A 20,251-nucleotide genomic window follows, 5' to 3' on the forward strand; every position below is an offset into this window, starting at 1 on the left:
TCTGACCTCCCTGCACTCAAAATGGATTTAACAGCATCAGCAGTCCTTCTTCAACCTCTGAATCTGATTTTTGCTCAAGTCCCTCAATTTCAGCCAGAAAATACCTGAAATCATAGAGAAATACACAAACTCATAGTAAAGTCCAGAAATGTAAATTTAACATAAAAACTAATGAAAACAACCCTAAAAGTAACCAGATTCTACTAAAAACATACTAAAAACAGTGCCAAAAAGCATATAAATTATCCGCTCATCACAACACCAAACTTAAATTGTTGCTTGTCCCCAAGTAACTGAAAATCAAATAGGATAAAAAGATGAGAATATACTATAAATTTCAAACTATCAATGAAACATAGCTCCAATTAAATGAGCGGGACTTGTAGCTTTTTGCCTCTTGAATAGTTTTGGCATCTCATTTTATCCATTGAAGTTCAGAATGATTGGCATCTATAGGAACTCAGAGTTCAGATAGTGTTATTGATTCTCCTAGTTTAGTATGATGATTCTTGAACACAGCTATTTTATGAGTCTTGGCTGTGGCCCTAAGCACTTTGTTTTCCAGTATTACCACCGGATACATAAATGCCACAGACACATAATTGGGTGAACCTTTTCAGATTATGACTCAGCTTTGCTAAAGTCCCCAATTAGAGGTGTCCAGGGTTCTTAAGCACACTCTTCTTTTGCTTTGGACCTTGACTTTAACCGCTTAGTCTCAAGTTTTCACTTGACACCTTCACGCCACAAGCACATGGTTAGGGACAGCTTGGTTTAGCCGCTTAGGCCAGGATTTTATTCCTTTAGGCCCTCCTATCCACTGATGCTCAAAGCCTTGGGATCCTTTTTATTTACCCTTGCCTTTTGGTTTTAAGGGTTATTGGCTTTTTGCTCTTGCCTCTTGGTTTTAAGAGCTTTTGGCTTTTTCTGCTTGCTTTTTCTTTTTATTTTTTTTTTTGCCTATATTTTTTTCCTTTTTTTTCTGCAAGCTTTGTTCTTTGCTGCTTTTTCTTGCTTCAAGAATCATTTTTATGATTTTTCAGATTATCAAATAACATGTCTCCTTATCATTATTCTTTCAAGAGCCAACATATTTAACATTCTTAAACAACAACTTCAAAAGACATATGCACTGTTCAAGCATTCATTCAGAAAACAAGAAGCATTGTCACCACATCAATATAATTAAACTAAGTTCAAGGATAAATTCGAAACTCATGTACTTCTTGTTCTTTTGAATTAAAACAGTTTTCATTTAAGAGAGGTGATGGATTCATAGGACATTCATAACTTTAAGACAAAGTTACTAAATACTAATGATCATGTAATGAAGACACAAACATGGATAAGCACTTAACATAGAGAAAACGAAAAACAGAGAATGTAAGAACAAGGAATGAGTCCACCTTAGTGATGGTGGCGTTTCCTTCTTGAGGAACCAATGATGTCCTTGAGCTCTTCTATGTCTCTTCCTTGTCTTTGTTGCTCCTCCCTCATTGCTTTTTGATCTTCTCTTATTTCATGAAGGATGATGGAGTGCTCTTGATGTTCCACCCTTAATTGTCCCATGTTGGAACTTAATTCTCCTAGGGAGGTGTTGATTTGCTCCCAATAGTTTTGTGGAGGAAAATGAATTTGAGGCATCTCCGGGATCTCATGGTGATGAGCTTCATGTGTCTCTTGAGATCCATGAATGGGCTCTCTTGCTTGCTCCATCCTTTTCTTAGTGATGGGCTTCTCTTCCTCAATAGGAATGTCTCATTCTATGGAAGCTCCAGCTGAGTAACATAGATGGCAAATAAGATGAGGAAAAGCTAGCCTTGCCCCAGGAGAGGGCTTTTCGGCTATTTTGTAGAATTCAAGGGAGATGACTTCATGAACTTCTACCTCCTCTCCAATCATGATGCTATGAATCATGATGGCCCGATCCACAGTAACTTCAGATCGGTTGCTAGTGGAGATGATGGAGCGTTGGATGAACTCCAACCATCCTCTAGCCACAGGCTGGAGGTCCAGTCTTCTTAACTGAACCGGCTTGCCTTTGGAGTCAATCTTCCATTGAGCTCCTTCCACACATATGTCCATGAGGACTTGGTCCAACCTTTGATTAAAGTTGACCCTTCTAGTGTAGAGGCGTGCATCTCCTTGCATGATAGGCAAGTTAAACGCCAACCTCATATTTTCTGGACTAAAATCTAAGTATTTCCCCCGAACCATTGTAATATAATTCTTTGGGTTTGGGTTCTTACTTTGATCATGGTTCCTAGTGATCCATGCATTGGCATAGAACTCTTGAACCATTAGGATGCCGACTTGTTGGATGGGGTTTGTTAGAACTTCCCAACCTCTTCTTTGGATTTCATGTCGGATCTCTGGATAATCATTCTTCTTGAGCTTGAAAGGGACCTCAGGGATCACCTTCTTCTTGACCACAACATCATAGAAGTGGTCTTGATGAGCTTTGGAGATGAATCTTTCCATCTCCCATGACTCAGAGGTAGAAGCTTTTGTCTTCCCTTTCCCTTTTCTAGAGGATTCTCCGGTCTTAGGTTCCATCAATAGTAATGGAAAAACAAAAAGCTTATGATTTTACCACACCAAACTTAGAATTTTGCTCGCCCTCGAGCAAGAGAAGAAAGAATAGATGAAGAAGAAGAAGAAATGGAGAAGAGGGAGAGAGAGATGTGTTTCGGCCAAGGAGGGGAAGAGAGGGTTGTTTTGTGTGAAAATGAAGAAGAATGGAGGGCTTTATATAGTGAAGGGATGGGGGTAAGGTTCGGCCATAAGGGTGGGTTTTGGGTGGGAAAGTGATTTTGAATTTTGAAGGTAGGTGGAGTTTATGAGGTAGGTTTATGGGGAAGAGTGGATGGATGTGAGTGGTGAAGTGGTGATTGGGAAGAGAGATTGAGGTGATTGGAGAAGAGTTTTGGGAAAGAGTGTTTATGGGATTGTGTGAAAGAGGGGTGAGAAGAAGTGAGTGGAGGTAGGTAGGGATCCTGTGGGGTCCACAGATCCTGAGGTGATCCTGTGGGGTCCACAGATCCTGAGGTGTTCAAGGATTTACAACCTTGCACCAAATTAGGCATGCAAAATGCCCTTGCACACAATTCTGGGCGTTCAGCGCCAGATTGGTGCTTGTTCTGGGCGTTGAACACCCATTTGTTGCATATTTCTGGCGTTGAACGCCAGAACCATGCTTGTTCTGGGCGTTCAGCGCCAGCTCTTCTCCAGGGTGCAATTCTGGCGTTCAAACGCCCAGATGCTGCCCATTTTGGGCGTTCAGCGCCAGAACCATGCTCTGTTCTGGCGTTGAACGCCAGCCAGATGCTTCTTACTGGCGTTTAAACGCCAGTAAGGTCTTCCTCCAGGGTGTGATTTTTCTTCTGCTGTTTTTGATTCCGTTTTCAATTTTTATATTTATTTTGTGACTCCACATGATCATGAACCTAATAAAACATGAAAGAACAAGAAAAATAAAATTAGATAAATAAAAATTGGGTTGCCTCCTAACAAGCGCTTCTTTAATGTCAATAGCTTGACAGTGGGCTCTCATGGAGCCTCACAGATGTTCAGAGCATTGTTGAGACTTCCCAACACCAAACTTAGAGTTTGGATATGGGAGTTTAACACCAAACTTAGAGTTTGGTTGTGGCCTCCCAACACCAAACTTAGAGTTTGACTGTGGGGGCTCTGGTTGACTCTGTTTTGAGAGAAGCTTACTGTGCCTCTTTTCCATGTTTACATAAGGGTAACCTTGAGTTGTAAACACAAGGGAGTCCTCATTCAATTGAAGGACTAATTCACCTCTGTCAACATTAATCACAGCTCTTGCTGTGGCTAGGAAAGGTCTTCCAAGGATGATGGATTCATCCTCATCCTTCCCAGTATCAAGGATTATGAAATCAGCAGGGATGTAAAGGCCTTCAACCTTTACTAACACATCCTCTACTTGTCCATAAACCTGTTTTCTTGAATTGTTTGCCATCTCTAATGAGATTTTAGCAGCTTGCACCCCATAGATTCCCAGTTTCTCTATTACAGAGAGGGGCATGAGGTTTATCCCTGAACCAAGGTCACACAGAGCCTTTTCAAAGATCATGTTGCCTTTGGTACAAGGTATTACGAACTTTCCAGGATCCTGTTTCTTCTGAGGCAATGTCAGTTGATCTAGATCACTTAGTTCATTGGTGAACAAGGGAGGTTCATCTTTCCAAGTCTAAATACCAAATAGTTTGGCATTCAGCTTCATGATTGCACCAAGGTACTTGGTAACTTGCTCTTCAGTAACATCCTCATTCTCTTCAAAAGAGGAATACTCATCAGAGCTCATGAATGGCATAAGGAGGTTCAATGGAATCTCTATGTTCTCTAGATGAGTCTCAGATTCCTTTGGTTCCTCAAAGGAAAACTCCTTATTGATCACTGGATGTCCCAAGAGGTCTTCCTCACTGGGATTTACGCCCTCCCCTTCCTCTCCAGGTTCGGCCATGGTGGTTATGGCAATGGCCTTGCACTCTCCTTTTGGATTTTCTTCTGTATTGCCTGGGAGAGTACTAGGAGGGATTTCAGTGATCCTTTTACTCAGCTGGCCCACTTGTGCCTCCAAATTTCTAATGGAGGACCTTGTTTCATTCATGAAACTTACAGTGGCCTTAGATAGATCAGAGACTAAGTTTGCTAACTTAGAGGTATTTTGTTCAGAGTTCTCTGTCTGTTGCTGAGTGGATGATGGAAAAGGTTTACTATTGTTGAACCTATTTCTTCCACCATTATTAAAGCCTTGTTGAGGCTTTTGTTGATCCTTCCATGAGAGATTTGGGTGATTTCTCCATGAGGGGTTATAGGTGTTTCCATAAGGTTCACCCATGTAATTCACCTCTGCTATTGCAGGGTTTTCAGGATCATAAGCTTCTTCTTCAGAAGATGCCTCTTGAGTACTGTTGGATGCAGCTTGCATTCCATTCAGACTCTGAGAAATCATATTGACTTGCTGAGTCAATATTTTATTCTGAGCCAATATGGCATTCAGAGTATCAGTTTCGAGAACTCCCTTCTTCATAGGTGTCCCATTACTCACAGGATTCCTCTCAGAAGTGTACATGAACTGGTTATTAGCAACCATGTCAATGAGTTCTTGAGCTTCTGCAGGCGTTTTCTTTAGGTGAATGGATCCACCTGCAGAAGTATCCAATGACATTTTAGCCAATTCAGATAGACCATCATAGAATATATCCAGGATGGTCCATTCTGAAAGCATGTCAGAAGGACACTTTTTGGTCAGTTCTTTGTATCTCTCCCAAGCTTCATAGAGGGATTCACCTTCTTTCTATCTGAAGGTCTGAACATCCACTCTAAGCTTACTCAGCTTTTGAGGAGGAAAGAACTTGGCTAAGAAAGCCTTGACCAGCTTATCCCAAGAGTTCAGGCTATCTTTGGATTGAGAGTCCAACCATATTCTAGCTCTATCTCTCACAGCAAAAGGGAAAAGCATGAGCCTGTAAACTTCAGGATCTACTCCATTAGTCTTAACAGTATCACATATCTGCAAGAATTCAGTTAAGAACTGAAAAGGATCTTCATATGGAAGTCCATGAAACTTGCAGTTCTGCTGCATCAGAGAAACTAATTGAGGTTTAAGCTCAAAATTGTTTGCTCCAATGGCAGGAATGGAGATGCTTCTTCCATGTAAATTGGAATTAGGTGCAGTAAAGTCACCAAGCATCCTCCTTGCATTATTATTATTTTCGGCTGCCATCTCCTCTTCCTGTTCGAAAATTTCTGAGAGGTGCTTGCTGGATTGTTGTAATTTAGCTTCTCTTAGTTTCCTCTTCAGAGTCTTTTCAGGTTCTGGATCTGCTTCAACAAGAATGTTCTTGTCCTTGCTCCTGCTCATATGAAAAAGAGGGACAGAAAAATAATAATAATAGGGATCCTTTTTACCACAGTATAGAGGTCCCTGTGTGAGTAGAAGAAAAGAAGAAAAAAAAAAATTCGAACACAGATGGAAGAGGGGGTTCGAATTTGGGTGAGATGAAGTGTTAGTAGATGAATAAATAAATAGAAGGAGATAAGAGAGGGAGAGAATTTTCGAAAATAATTTTTGAAAAAGAGTTAGTGATTTTCGAAAATAGTTTTTGAAAAAGGTTAGTAATTTTTCGAAAATTAAAATCAAAAAATTAAAATAATTAGTTAATTAAAAAGAAATTTTGAAAAAGAGGGAAGATATTTTCGAAAATTAAAGAGAGAGAGTTAGTTAGGTAGTTTTGAAAAAGATAAGAAACAAACAAAAAGTTAGTTAGTTAGTTGAAACAAATTTGAAAATCAATTTTGAAAAGATAAGAAGATAAGAAGTTAGAAAGGATATTTTAAAATCAAATTTTGAAAAAGATAAGATAAAGAGATATTTTTGAAAAGATATGATTGAAATTAGTTTTGAAAAAGATTTGATTTTTAAAATCACAATTAATGACTTAATTCACAAAAAATCACAAGATATGATTCTAGAACTCAAAGTTTGAATCTTTCTTAACAAGTAAGTAACAAACTTGAAATTTTTGAATCAAAACATTAATTGATGATGTTATTTTCGAAAATTAGGAGATAAAGATAAGAAAAATATTTTTGAAAAATATTTTTAAAATTTTCGAAAATAACTAAGAAAAATGAAAAAAATTTGATTTTTGAAAAAGATTTTGAAAAAGATAAGATTTTTAAATTGAAAATTTGATTTGACTCATAAGAAACAACTAGATCTTAAAAATTTTTGAAAAAGTCCAATCTAATTTTCGAATTTTTAAGAGAGAAAAAGGGGAAGACATTTTTTTGATTTTTGAAATTTTAATGATGAGAGAGAAAAACATGCAAAATGATGCAATGCATGAAAGTTATGGATCAAAGCAAGGAATGCATGCAAGAATGCTATGAATGTCAAGATGAACACCAAGAACACTTTGAAGATCATGATGAACATCAAGAACATATTTTTGAAAATTTTATATGCAAAGAAAACATGCAAGACGCCAAACTTAGAAATCTTTCATGTTTAGACACTATGAATGCAAAAATGCACATGAAAAACAAGAAAAGATGCAAAACAAGAAAACATCAAGATCAAACAAGAAGACTTACCAAGAACAACTTGAAGATCATGAAAAACACCATGAATGCATGAATTTTTCGAAAAATGCAAGATGAACATGCAATTGACACCAAACTTTAAATCTGACTCAAGACTCAAACAAGAAATACAAAATATTTTTTTGTTTTTATGATTTTATGATTTTTTTTGTATTTTTTTTAATTTTTTTCGAAAATCATTTTGAAAAAGAAAAATAAGGATTCCAAAATTTTTAATATGAATTCCAGGAATCTTATGCTCTTTAGTCTAAAGCTCCAATCAAAGGGTCAGGCATGGCTTAATAGCCAACCAAGCTTTAGTATGTAACTCAGACATGACACGCCTGACATTCCCTATCCAGAAGAATTAGACATGGCTTTACAGCCAGCCAGGCTTCAACATGCTTCATGAAACATGGTGTACGAAATTGTGATGTCCAGGCTCAAACAATCCCTGGCAACGTGAGCAACTTGGTGCGCTGATCTCATACATAATTGTCACAACTTCGATACAACTAACCAGCAAGTGCACTGGGTCGTCCAAGTAATACCTTACGTGAGTAAGGGTCGAATCCCACGGAGATTGTTGGTATGAAGCAAGCTATGGTCACCTTGTAGATCTCAGTCAGGCGGATATAAAGTGATAATGGTGTTTTCGAATATGATATAATAAAAGAGGGATAGAGATACTTATGTAATTCGTTGGAAGGAATTTCAGATAAGCGAATGGAGGTGCTTTCGTTCCTCTGGACCTCTGCTTTCCTGCTATCTTCATCCAATCAGTCTTACTCCTTTCCATGGCTGGCTTTATGCAAGGGCATCACCGTTGTCAGTGGCTACATCCCCTCCTCTCAGTGAAAGATATGCTCACATGCTCTGTCACAGCACGGCCATTCATCTGTCGGTTCTCGATCAGCTGGAATAGGATTCACCCTCCTTTTGCGTCTGTCACTAACGCCCAGCACTCGCGAGTTTGAAGCTCGTCACAGTCATTCAATCATTGAATCCTACTCGGAATACCACAGACAAGGTTTAGACTTTCCGGATTCTCTTGAATGCCGCCATCATTCTAGCTTACGCCACGAAGATTCTGGTTAGGAGATCTAAGAGATACTCATTCTAGCTTAATTCATGTAGAACAGAAGTGTTTGTCAGGCACGCGTTCATAAGGGAGAAGGATGATGAGCGTCACACATAATCATCACCTTCATCACGTTCTTCGGTACGAATGGATATCTTAGAAGCAATATAAGATGAATTGAATAGAAAACAGTAGTACTTTGCATTAATCTTTGAGGAACAGCAGAGCTCCACACCTTAATCTATGGAGTGTAGAAACTCTACCGTTGAAAATACATAAGTGAAAGGTCCAGGCATGGCCGAGATGGCCAGCCCCCTAAATGAGATCAATAGTCTCCTAAGATGAACAATGGAATAAAACTGAGACCAAAGATACCTAATACAATAGTAAGAGGTCCTATTTATAATAAACTAGCTACTAGGGTTTACATGAGTAAGTAATTGATGCATAAATCCACTTCCTGGGCCCACTTGGTGTGTGTTTGGGCTGAGCCTAAGTGTTGCACGTTCAGAGGCCATTTGTGGAGTTGAACGCCAGTTTCTGTGCCAGTTTGGGCGTTCAACTCTGGTTTTGGATCCTTTTCTGGCGCTGGATGCCAGATTTGGGCAGAAGGCTGGCGTTGAAAGCCAGTTTACGTCATCAATTCTTGGCCAAAGTATGGACTATTATATATTGCTGGAAAGCGCTGGATGTCTACTTTCCAACGCAATTGGAAGCGCGCCATTTCGAGTTATGTAGCTCCAGAAAATCCACTTTGAGTGCAGAAAGGTCAGAATCCAACAGCATCAGCAGTCCTTTTTCAACCTCTGAATCTGATTTCTGCTCAAGTCCCTCAATTTCAGCTAGAAAATACCTGAAATCACAGAAAAACACACAAACTCATAGTAAAGTCCAGAAATGTGAATTTAACACAAAATCTATTAAAAACATTCCTAAAAGTAACTAGATCCTACTAAAAACAATGTCAAAAAGCGTATAAATTATCCGCTCATCACAACACCAAACTTAAATTGTTGCTTGTCCCCAAGCAACTGAAAATCAAATAGGATAAAAAGAAGAGAATATACTATAAATTCCAAACTATCAATGAAACATAGCTCCAATCATATGAGCGGGACTTATAGCTTTTTGCCTCTTAAATAGTTTTGGCATCTCACTTTATCCATTGAGGTTCAGAATGATTGGCATCTATAGGAACTCAGAGTTCAGATAGTGTTATTGATTCTCCTAGTTCAGTATGATGATTCTTGAACACAGCTTCCTTATGAGTCTTGGCCGTGGCCCTAAGCACTTTGTTTTCCAGTATTACCACCGGATACATAAATGCCACAGACACATAATTGGGTGAACCTTTTCAGATTGTGACTCAGCTTTGCTAAAGTCCCCAATTAGAGGTGTCCAGGGTTCTTAAGCACACTCTTTTTTTTGCTTTGGACCTTGACTTTAACCGCTCAGTCTCAAGTTTTCACTTGACACCTACACGCCACAAGCACATGGTTAGGGACAGCTTGGTTTAGCCGCTTATACTAGGATTTTATTCCTTTAGGCCCTCCTATCCACTGATGCTCAAAGCCTTGGGATCCTTTTTATTTGCCCTTGCCTTTTGGTTTTAAGGGTTATTGGCTTTTTCTGCTTGCTTTTTCTTTTTCTTTCTATTTTTTTCGCCTATTTTTTTTCTCTTTTTTTTTTTTCTGCAAGCTTTGTTTTTTTGCTGCTTTTTCTTGCTTCAAGAATCATTTTTATGATTTTTCAGATTATCAAATAACATGTCTCCTAGTCATCATTCTTTCAAGAGCCAACATATTTAACATTCTTAAACAACAACTTCAAAAGACATATGCACTGTTCAAGCATACATTCAGAAAACAAGAAGCATTATCACCACATCAATATAATTAAGCTAAGTTCAAGGATAAATTCGAAACTCATGTACTTCTTGTTCTTTTGAATTAAAACATTTTTCATTTAAGAGAGGTGATGGATTCATAGGACATTCATATCTTTAAGACAAAGTTACTAACTACTAATGATCATGTAATGAAGACACAAACATAGATCAGCACATAACATAGAAAACGAAAAACAGAGGAAATAAGAACAAGGAATGAATCCACCTTAGTGATGGTGGCGTTTCCTTCTTGAGGAACCAATGATGTCCTTGAGTTCTTCTATGTCTCTTCCTTGTCTTTGTTGCTCCTCCCTCATTGCTTTTTGATCTTCTCTTATTTCATGGAGCATGATGGAGTGCTCTTGATGTTCCACCCTTAGTTGTCCCATATTGGAACTCAGTTCTTCTAGGGAGGTGTTGATGTGCTCCCAATAGTTTTGTGGAGGAAAGTGCATTTGAGGCATTTCCGGAATCTCATGGTGATGAGCTTCTTGCGCCTCTTGAGCTCCATGACTGGGCTCTCTTGCTTGCTCCATCTTTTTCTTAGTGATGGGCTTTTCCTCTTTAATGAGGATATCTCCCTCTATGTCAATCCCGGCTGAATTGCATAGGTGGCAAATGAGGTGAGGAAAGGCTAACTTTGCCATAGTGGAGGACTTGTCAGCCACCTTGTAGAGTTCTTGAGGTATAATTTCATGAACTTCCACCTCTTCTCCAATCATGATGCTATGGATCATGATGGCCCGGTCTATAGTAACTTCAGACCGGTTGCTAGTGGGAATGATTGAGCATTGAATAAACTCCAACCATCCTCTAGCTATAGGCTTGAGGTCCAATCTTCTTAGTTGAACCGGCTTGCCTTTGGAGTCAATCTTCCGTTGAGCTCCTTCTACACATATGTCCATAAGGACTTGGTCCAACCTTTGATCAAAGTTGACTCTCCTTGTGTAGGGGCGTGCGTTCTCTTCCATGTATGGCAAGTTGAACGCCAACCTCACATTCTCCGGACTAAAATCTAAGTATTTCCCCCGAACCATTGTAACATAGTTCTTTGGATCCGGGTTCATACTTTGATCATGGTTCTTGGTGATCCATGCATTGGCATAGAACTCTTGAACCATTAGGATGCCGACTTGTTGGATGGGATTTGTTAGAACTTCCCAACCTCTTCTTTGAATTTCATGTCGGATCTCCGGATACTCATTTCTTTTGAGTTTAAAAGGGACCTCAGGGATCACCTTCTTCTTGGCCATAACATCATAGAAGTGGTCTTGATGGGCTTTAGAGATGAACCTTTCCATCTCCCATGACTCGGATGTGGAAGCTTTTGTCTTCCCTTTCCCTCTTCTAGAGGATTCTCCGGTCTTAGATGCCATCAATGGTAATGGAAAAACAAAAAAGCTATGCTTTTACCATACCAAACTTAGAATATTGCTCGCCCTCGAGCAATAAACAAAAGAATAAAAGAAGAAGAAGAAGAAATATGGAGAGGGAGAGGGAGATGTGGTTTCGGCCAAGAGGAGTGTAGAGGGGTGTGTTGTGTGAATTTGGTGAAGAATGGAGGTCTTTATATAGGGAATGGAGGGGGGGATAAGGTTCGGCCATATGGGTGGGTTTGGGTGGGAAATTGGTTTTGAATTTTGAAGGTAGGTGGAGTTTATGAGGTAGGTTTATAGGGAAGAGGAGATGGATGTGAGTGGTGAAGGTTTAGTGGGGAAGAGAGATTGAGGTGATTGGTGAGGGGTTTGTAGGGAAGAGTGTTTATGGGGTTGTGTGAAAGAGAGTGGTGAGAAGAAGTGAGTAGAGGTAGGTGGGGATCCTGTGGGGTCCACAGATCCTGAGGTGTTCAAGGAATTACATCCCTGCACCCATTAGGCATGTAAAAATGCCTTTGTACCCAACTCTGGGCGTTCAGCGCCAGGTTGGTGGCCATTTTGGGCGTTCAACGCCCATTTGTATGCCATTTCTGGCGTTGAACGCCAGAACCATGCCTGTTCTGGTGTTCAGCGCCCAGAAGCTGCCCATTTTGGGCGTTCAGCGCCAGAACCATGCTCTGTTCTGGCGCTGAACGCCAGACAGATGCTCCTCCAGGGTGTGATTTTTCTTCTGCTGTTTTTGATTCCGTTTTCAATTTTTATATTTATTTTGTGACTCCACATGATCATGAACCTAAGAAAACATGAAAAATAATAAAACTAAGAATTAGATAAACATTGGGTTGCCTCCCAACAAGCGCTTCTTTAATGTCAATAGCTTGACAGTGGGCTCTCATGGAGCCTCACAGATGTGCAGAGCTTTGTTGAGACTCTCCAACACCAAACTTAGAGTTTGGATATGGGAGTTCAACACCAAACTTAGAGTTTGGTTGTGGCCTCCCAACACCAAACTTAGAGTTTGACTGTGGGGGCTCTGGTTGACTCTGCTTGGAGAGAAGCTTTTCCTGCTTCCTCTCCATGGTTGCAGAGGGAGATCCTTGAGTTTTAAACACAAGGGAGTTTTCATTCCATTGGAGGACTATTTCACCTCTGTCAACATCAATCACAGCTCTTGCTGTGGCCAGGAAAGGTCTTCCTAAGATGATGGATTCATCCTCTTCCTTTCCAGTATCCAGGACTATGAAATCAGCAGGGATGTAAAGGCCTTCAACCTTTACTAACACGTCCTGTACTTGTCCATAAGCCTGTTTTCTTGAGCTGTCTGCCATCTCTAATGAGATTTTAGCAGCTTGCACCCCATAGATTCCCAGTTTCTCTATTACAAAGAGGGGCATGAGGTTTATTCCTGAACCAAGGTCACACAGAGCCTTAAAGATCATGGTGCCTATGGTACAAGGGATTATGAACTTTCCAGGATCCTGTCTCTTCTGAGGCAATTTCAGTTGATCCAGAACACTTAGTTCATTGATGAACAAGGGAGGTTCAACTTCCCAAGCATCAATGCCAAATAATTTGGCATTCAGCTTCATGATTGCACCAAGAAACTTGGCAGTTTGCTCTTCAGTGACATCCTCATTCTCTTCAGAAGAGGAATACTCATCAGAGCTCATGAAGGGCATAAGGAGGTTCAATGGAATCTCTATGGTCTCTAGATGAGCCTCAGAGTCCTTTGGTTTCTCAGAGGGAAGCTCCTTATTGATCATTGGACGTCCCAGGAGGTCTTCCTCCTTGGGATTCACGTCCTCTCCTCTCCTTACAGGTTCGGCCATGGCGCTTATGTCAATGGCCTTGAACTCTCCTTTTGGGTTCTCTTCTGTATTGCTTGGGAGAGTACTAGGAGGGATTTCAGTGATCCTTTTACTCAGCTGGCCCACTTGTGCTTCCAAATTTCTAATGGAAGACCTTGTTTCATTCATGAAACTTACAGTGGCTTTAGATAGATCAGAGACTAGATTTGCTAAATTAGAAGCATTTTGTTCAGAGTTCTCTGTCTGTTGCTGAGTTGATGATGGAAAAGGTTTATTATTGTTAAACCTGTTTCTTCCACCATTATTAAAGCCTTGTTGGGGCTTTTGATCCTTCCATGAGAAATTTGGATGATTTCTCCATGTTGAGTTATAGGTGTTTCCATAAGGTTCACCTAAGTAATTTACCTTTGCTATTGCGGGGTTCTCAGGATCATAGGCTTCTTCTTCAGAAGATGCCTCTTGAGTACTGTTGGATGCAGCTTGCATTCCATGCAGACTCTGAGAGATCATATTGACTTGCTGAGTCAATATTTTGTTCTGAGCCAATATGGCATTCAGAGTGTCAACTTCAAGAACTCCCTTCTTCATAGGCGTCCCATTATTCACAGGATTCCTTTCAGAAGTGTACATGAACTGGTTATTAGCAACCATGTCAATGAGTTCTTGAGCTTCTGCAGGCGTTTTCTTTAGGTGAATGGATCCACCTGCAGAAGTGTCCAGTGACATCTTTGATAGCTCAGATAAACCATCATAGAATATATCCAGGATGGTCCATTCTGAAAGCATGTCAGAAGGACACTTTTTGGTCAACTGTTTGTATCTTTCCCAAGCTTCATAGAGGGATTCACCTTCTTTCTGTCTAAAGGTTTGAACATCAGCTCTAAGCTTGCTCATCTTTTGAGGAGGAAAGTACTTGGCTAAGAAAGCCGTGACCAGCTTATCCCAAGAGTTCAGGCTGTCTTTGGGTTGAGAATCCAACCATAATCTAGCTCTGTCTCTTACAGCAAAAGGAAAAAGCAGGAGCCTGTAGACTTTAGGATCTACTCCATTAGTCTTAACAGTATCACATATCTGCAAGAATTCAGTTAAGAACTGAAAAGGATCTTCAGATGGAAGTCCATGAAACTTGCAGTTCTGCTGCATCAGAGAAACTAACTGAGGTTTCAGCTCAAAGTTGTTTGCTCCAATGGCAGGAATGGAGATGCTTCTTCCATGTAAATTGGAATTAGGTGCAGTAAAGTCACCAAGCATTCTCCTTGCATTGTTGTTGGGTTCGGCTGCCATCTCCTTTACTTGTTGGAAATTTTCAATTAAGTTGTCTCTGGATTGTTGTATTTTAGCTTCTCTTAATTTTCTCTTCAGAGTCCTTTCAGGTTCTGGATCAGCTTCAATAAGAATGCCTTTTTCTCTGTCCCTGCTCATAAGAAAGAGGAGAGAAAAAGAGAAGAAGAGGAATCCTCTATGTCACAGTAAAGAGGATCCTTATTGTTAGTAGAAGAAAAGAGGAAGAAATTCGAACACAGATAGAAGAGGGGGGTTCGAATTTGGTGATGATGTGAGGAAGAGATGTTAGTTAATGAATGAATAAATAGAATAGGATGAGAGAGAGAGAGGGAATTTTCGAAAATTATTTTTGAAAAGGAGTTAGTGATTTTTGAAATTTGGTTTTTGAAAATGTGTTAGTAATTTTCGAAAATTAAGATTTAAAAAAATAAAATAATTAATAAATTAAAAAAGAAATTTTGAAAAAGGGGGAAGATATTTTCGAAAATGAGAGAGAGAGAGTTAGTTAGGTGGTTTTGAAAAAGTTAAGAAACAAACAAAAAGTTAGTTAGTTAGTTGAAACAAATTTTGAAAAGATAGGAAGTTAGGAAGTTAGAGAAGATATTTTGAAATCAAATTTTTGAAAAAGATAAGATAAGAAGATATTTTGGAAATTAATTTTGAAAAAGATTTGATTTTTAAAATCTCAATTAATGACTTGATTCATAAGAAATCACAAGATATGATTCTAGAACTTAAAGTTTGAATCTTTCTTAACAAGCAAGTAACAAACTTCAAATTTTTGAATCAAAACATTAATTGATTATGTTATTTTCGAAAATTTGGTATAAAAATAAGAAAAAGATTTTTGAAAATTATTTTTGGAATTTCCGAAAATAACTAAGAATTTTGAAAAAGATTTGATTTTTGAAAAAGATTTTGAAAAAGATAAGATTTTCAAATTGAAAATTTGATTTGACTCATAAGAAACAACTTGATTTTAAAAATTTTTGATAAAGTCAACTCAAATTTTCGAATTTGATGAGAGAAAAAGGGAAAGATATTTTTTTTATTTTTGAATTTTTATGATGCAAGAGAAAAACACTAAAAGGATGCAATGCATGAAATTTTTAGATCAAAACAATGAATGCATGCAAGAATGCTATGAATGTCAAGATGAACACCAAGAACACTATGAATGTCAAGATGAACATCATAGACACAATTTTGAAAAATTTTTAATGCAAAGAAAACATGCAAGACACCAAACTTAGAATTCTTTAATGCTTAGACACTAAGAATTCAAGAATGCATATGATAAACATGAAAAGACACAAAACAAAAAATCATCAAGATCAAACAAGAAGACTTACCAAGAACAACTTGAAGATCATGAAGAACACTATGAATGCATGATATTTTCGAAAAATGCAAGATGCATATGCAAGTGACACCAAACTTATGATACGACTCAAGACTCAAACAAGAAACAGAAAATATTTTTGATTTTTATGATTTTCTAATTTTTTTGGATTTTTCTTTTATATTTTTCGCATATTAACAGGAAAAATAAGGATTCCAAAAATTTTTAATATGAATTCCTGGAATCTTGCCATGTTAGTCTAAAGCTTCAGTCCAGGAATTAGACATGGCTCACTAGCCAGCCAAGCTTTCAAAGAAAGCTCCAGTCCAAAACACTAGACATGGCCAATGGCCAGCCAAGCTTCAGCAGGTGATCATGGATCAGCAGCAGGTGGATGAGCAACAACTAATTTGCTCTTGATAACAAATTGCAAGCCTCAGTCCAAATGAATTTAGACATGGCTTTACAGCCAGCCAGGCTTCACATGCTTCATGAAACACTAGAATTCATTCTTAAAAATTTTGAATAAATTTTTTTGAAAATATTTTTATTTTTTTCGAAAACAGATGAAAAAATTTTTTTGAAAATATTTTTTTTTGAAAAATTTTTGAAAACAAAACGAAAAGAAAATTACCTAATCTGAGCAACAAGATGAACCGTCAGTTGTCCAAACTCGAACAATCCCCGGCAACGGCGCCAAAAACTTGGTGCACGAAATTGTGATGTCCAGGCTCAAACAATCCCTGACAATGTGAGCAACTTGGTGCGCTGATCTCAATACATAATTGTCACAACTTCGATACAACTAACCAGCAAGTGCACTGGGTCGTCCAAGTAATACCTTACGTGAGTAAGGGTCGAATCCCACGGAGATTGTTGGTATGAAGCAAGCTATGGTCACCTTGTAGATCTCAGTCAGGCGGATATAAAGTGATAATAGTGTTTTCGAATATGATATAATAAAAGAGGGATAGAGATACTTATGTAATTCATTGGTAGGAATTTCAGATAAGCGAATGGAGGTGCTTTCGTTCCTCTGGACCTCTGCTTTCCTGCTATCTTCATCCAATCAGTCTTACTCCTTTCCATGGCTGGCTTTATGAAAGGGCATCACCGTTGTCAGTGGCTACATCCCCTCCTCTCAGTGAAAGATATGCTCACATGCTCTGTCACAGCACGGCCATTCATCTGTCGGTTCTCGATCATGCTGGAATAGGATTCACCCTCCTTTTGCGTCTGTCACTAACGCCCAGCACTCGCGAGTTTGAAGCTCGTCACAGTCATTCAATCATTGAATCCTACTCGGAATACCACGGACAAGGTTTAGACTTTCTGGATTCTCTTGAATGCCGCCATCATTCTAGCTTACGCCACGAAGATTCTGGTTAGGAGATCTAAGAGATACTCATTCTAGCTTAATTCATGTAGAACAGAAGTGTTTGTCAGGCACGCGTTCATAAGGGAGAAGGATGATGAGCGTCACACATAATCATCACCTTCATCACGTTCTTGGGTACGAATGGATATCTTAGAAGCGAAATAAGATGAATTGAATAGAAAACAGTAGTACTTTGCATTAATCTTTGAGGAACAGCAGAGCTCCACACCTTAATCTATGGAGTGTAGAAACTCTACCGTTGAAAATACATAAGTGAAAGGTCCAGGCATGGCCGAGATGGCCAGCCCCCTAAACGAGATCAATAGTCTCCTAAGATGAACAATGGAATAAAACTGAGACCAAAGATACCTAATACAATAGTAAGAGGTCCTATTTATAATAAACTAGCTACTAGGATTTACATGAGTAAGTAATTGATGCATAAATCCACTTCCTGGGCCCACTTGGTGTGTGTTTGGGCTGAGCCTGAGTGTTGCACATGCAAAGGCCATTTGTGGAGTTGAACGCCAGTTTCTGTGCCAGTTTGGGCGTTCAACTCTGGTTTTGGATCCTTTTCTGGTGCTGGACGCCAGATTTGGGCAGAAGGCTGGCGTTGAACGCCAGTTTACGTCGTCAATTCTTGGCCAAAGTATGGACTATTATATATTGCTGGAAAGCTCTGGATGTCTACTTTCCAACGCAATTGGAAGCGCGCCATTTCGAGTTCTGTAGCTCCAGAAAATCCACTTTGAGTGCAGGGAGGTCAGAATCCAACAGCATCAGCAGTCCTTTTTCAACCTCTGAATCTGATTTCTGCTCAAGTCCCTCAATTTCAGCCAGAAAATACCTGAGATCACAGAAAAATACACAAACTCATAGTAAAGTCCAGAAATGTGAATTTAACACAAAATCTATTAAAAACATCCCTAAAAGTAACTAGATCCTACTAAAAACATACTAAAAACAATGTCAAAAAGCGTATAAATTATCCGCTCATCAAAACAATAGAATTCATTCTTAAAAATTCAGAAGAAAAATATATTTTTGAAAACATTTTTATTTTAAAATTTTTTTTTCAAAAACAAAGGAGAAATTTTTGAAAGATTTTTGAAATTTTTTTTTTGAAAATAAAACAAAAAGAAAATTACCTAATCTGAGCAACAAGATGAACCGTCAGTTGTTCAAACTCGAACAATCCCCGACAACGGCGCCAAAAACTTGGTGCACGAAATTGTGATCTCAGGCAACGGCGCCAGAAACTCTGTACGCACGTCTTAATAAATCGTTTTTCATTCACAACTTCGATACAACTAACCAGCAAGTGCACTAGGTCGTCCAAGTAATAAACCTTATGTGAGTAAGGATCGATCCCACGGAGATTGTTGGTATGAAGCAAGCTATGGTCACCTTGTAAATCTCAGTCAGGCAGATATCAAAAGGTTATGGAGTTTTCGAAATTAAATAATAAGTAAACATAAAATAAGGATAGAAACACTTATGTATATCATTGGTGAGATTTTCAGATAAGCGAATAGAGATGCTTTCGTTCCTCTGAATCTCTGCTTTCCCGCTGTCTTCATCCAATCAGTCTTACTCCTTTCCATGGCTGGCTTTATATAAGGACATCACCGTTGTCAATGGCTACTTTTAATCCTCTCTGGAAAATGGTCCGATGCGCTGTCACTGCATGGCTAATCGTCTGGAGGCATCACCCTTGCCAATGGCTGCATCCTATCCTCTTGTGAAAATGGTCCAAATGCTCTATCACAGCACGGCTAATCATCTGAGGTTCTCGATCATACTGGAATAGGATTCACCCTCCTTTTGCGTCTGTCACTACGCCCAGCACTCGCGAGTTTGAAGTTCATCATAGTCATTCAATCCTAGAGTCCTACTCGGAATACCACAGACAAGGTTTAGACTTTCCGGACTCTCATGAATGCCGCCATCAATCTAGCTTATACCACAAAGATTCTGATTAAGAGATCCAAGAGATACTCATTCAATCTAAGGTAGAACGGAAGTGGTTGTCAGGCACGCGTTCATAGGGGATGATGATGATTGTCACGTTCATCACATTCAGGTTGAAGTGCGAATAAATATCTTAGAAGCGGAATAAGTTGAATTGAATAGAAAAACAGTAGTACTTTGCATTAATCTTTGAGGAATAGCAGAGCTCCACACCTTAATCTATGGAGTGTAGAAACTCTACCGTTGAAAATACATAAGTTAAAGGTTCAGGCATGGCCGAATGGCCAGCCTCCAAAACGTGATCAAAGATGATCTGAAGATCATAAGATGTCTAATACAATAGTAAAAAGTCTTATTTATACTAAACTAGTTACTAGGGTTTACAGAAGTAAGTAATTGATGCATAAATCCACTTTCGGGGCCCACTTGGTGTGTGCTTGGACTGAGCTTGAATGTTACACGTGTAGAGGTCATTCTTGGAGTTGAACGCCAGTTTGTAACATATTTCTGGCGTTCAACTCTAGCTTGTGACGTGTTTCTGGCGTTTAACTCCAGACAGCAGCGTAGAACTGGCGTTCAACGCCCTTTTATGTCATCTAAACTTGGCCAAAGTATGAACTATTATATATTTCTGGAAAGCCCTAGATGTCTACTTTCCAACGAAATTGGAAGCGCGCCATTTTGAGTTCTATATCTCCAAAAAATCCACTTTGAGTGCAGGGAGATCAGAATCCAACAGCATCAGTAGTCCTTCTTCAACCTCTGAATCTGATTTTTGCTCAAGTCCCTCAATTTCAGCCAGAAAATACCTGAAATCACAGAAAAACACACAAACTCATAGTAAAGTCCAGAAATATGAATTTAACATAAAAACTAATGAAAACAACCCTAAAAGTAACCAGATTCTACTAAAAACATACTAAAAACAGTGCCAAAAAGCGTATAAATTATCCGCTCATCATTTACTGTCGGAATTTTTTGACGAAAAATATGACGCTAATAAAATT

General features: G+C 38.9%; 2 non-coding genes across 2 annotated transcripts; both read left to right on the top strand.

The window, feature by feature from the left end:
* Positions 1-5,251: 5,251 nt before the first annotated feature.
* On the top strand, positions 5,252-5,359 carry LOC112738884 (small nucleolar RNA R71). The gene has a single exon (XR_003169836.1). It is a non-coding gene; the product is annotated as a small nucleolar RNA R71 (small nucleolar RNA).
* An 8,690-nt stretch (positions 5,360-14,049) lies between these two features.
* On the top strand, positions 14,050-14,157 carry LOC112738521 (small nucleolar RNA R71). The gene has a single exon (XR_003169477.1). It is a non-coding gene; the product is annotated as a small nucleolar RNA R71 (small nucleolar RNA).
* The last annotated feature ends 6,094 nt before the right edge of the window (positions 14,158-20,251 follow it).

The sequence above is a fragment of the Arachis hypogaea genome, chromosome 13 (assembly GCF_003086295.3).
Source record: "Arachis hypogaea cultivar Tifrunner chromosome 13, arahy.Tifrunner.gnm2.J5K5, whole genome shotgun sequence".
Taxonomy (NCBI): domain Eukaryota; kingdom Viridiplantae; phylum Streptophyta; class Magnoliopsida; order Fabales; family Fabaceae; genus Arachis; species Arachis hypogaea.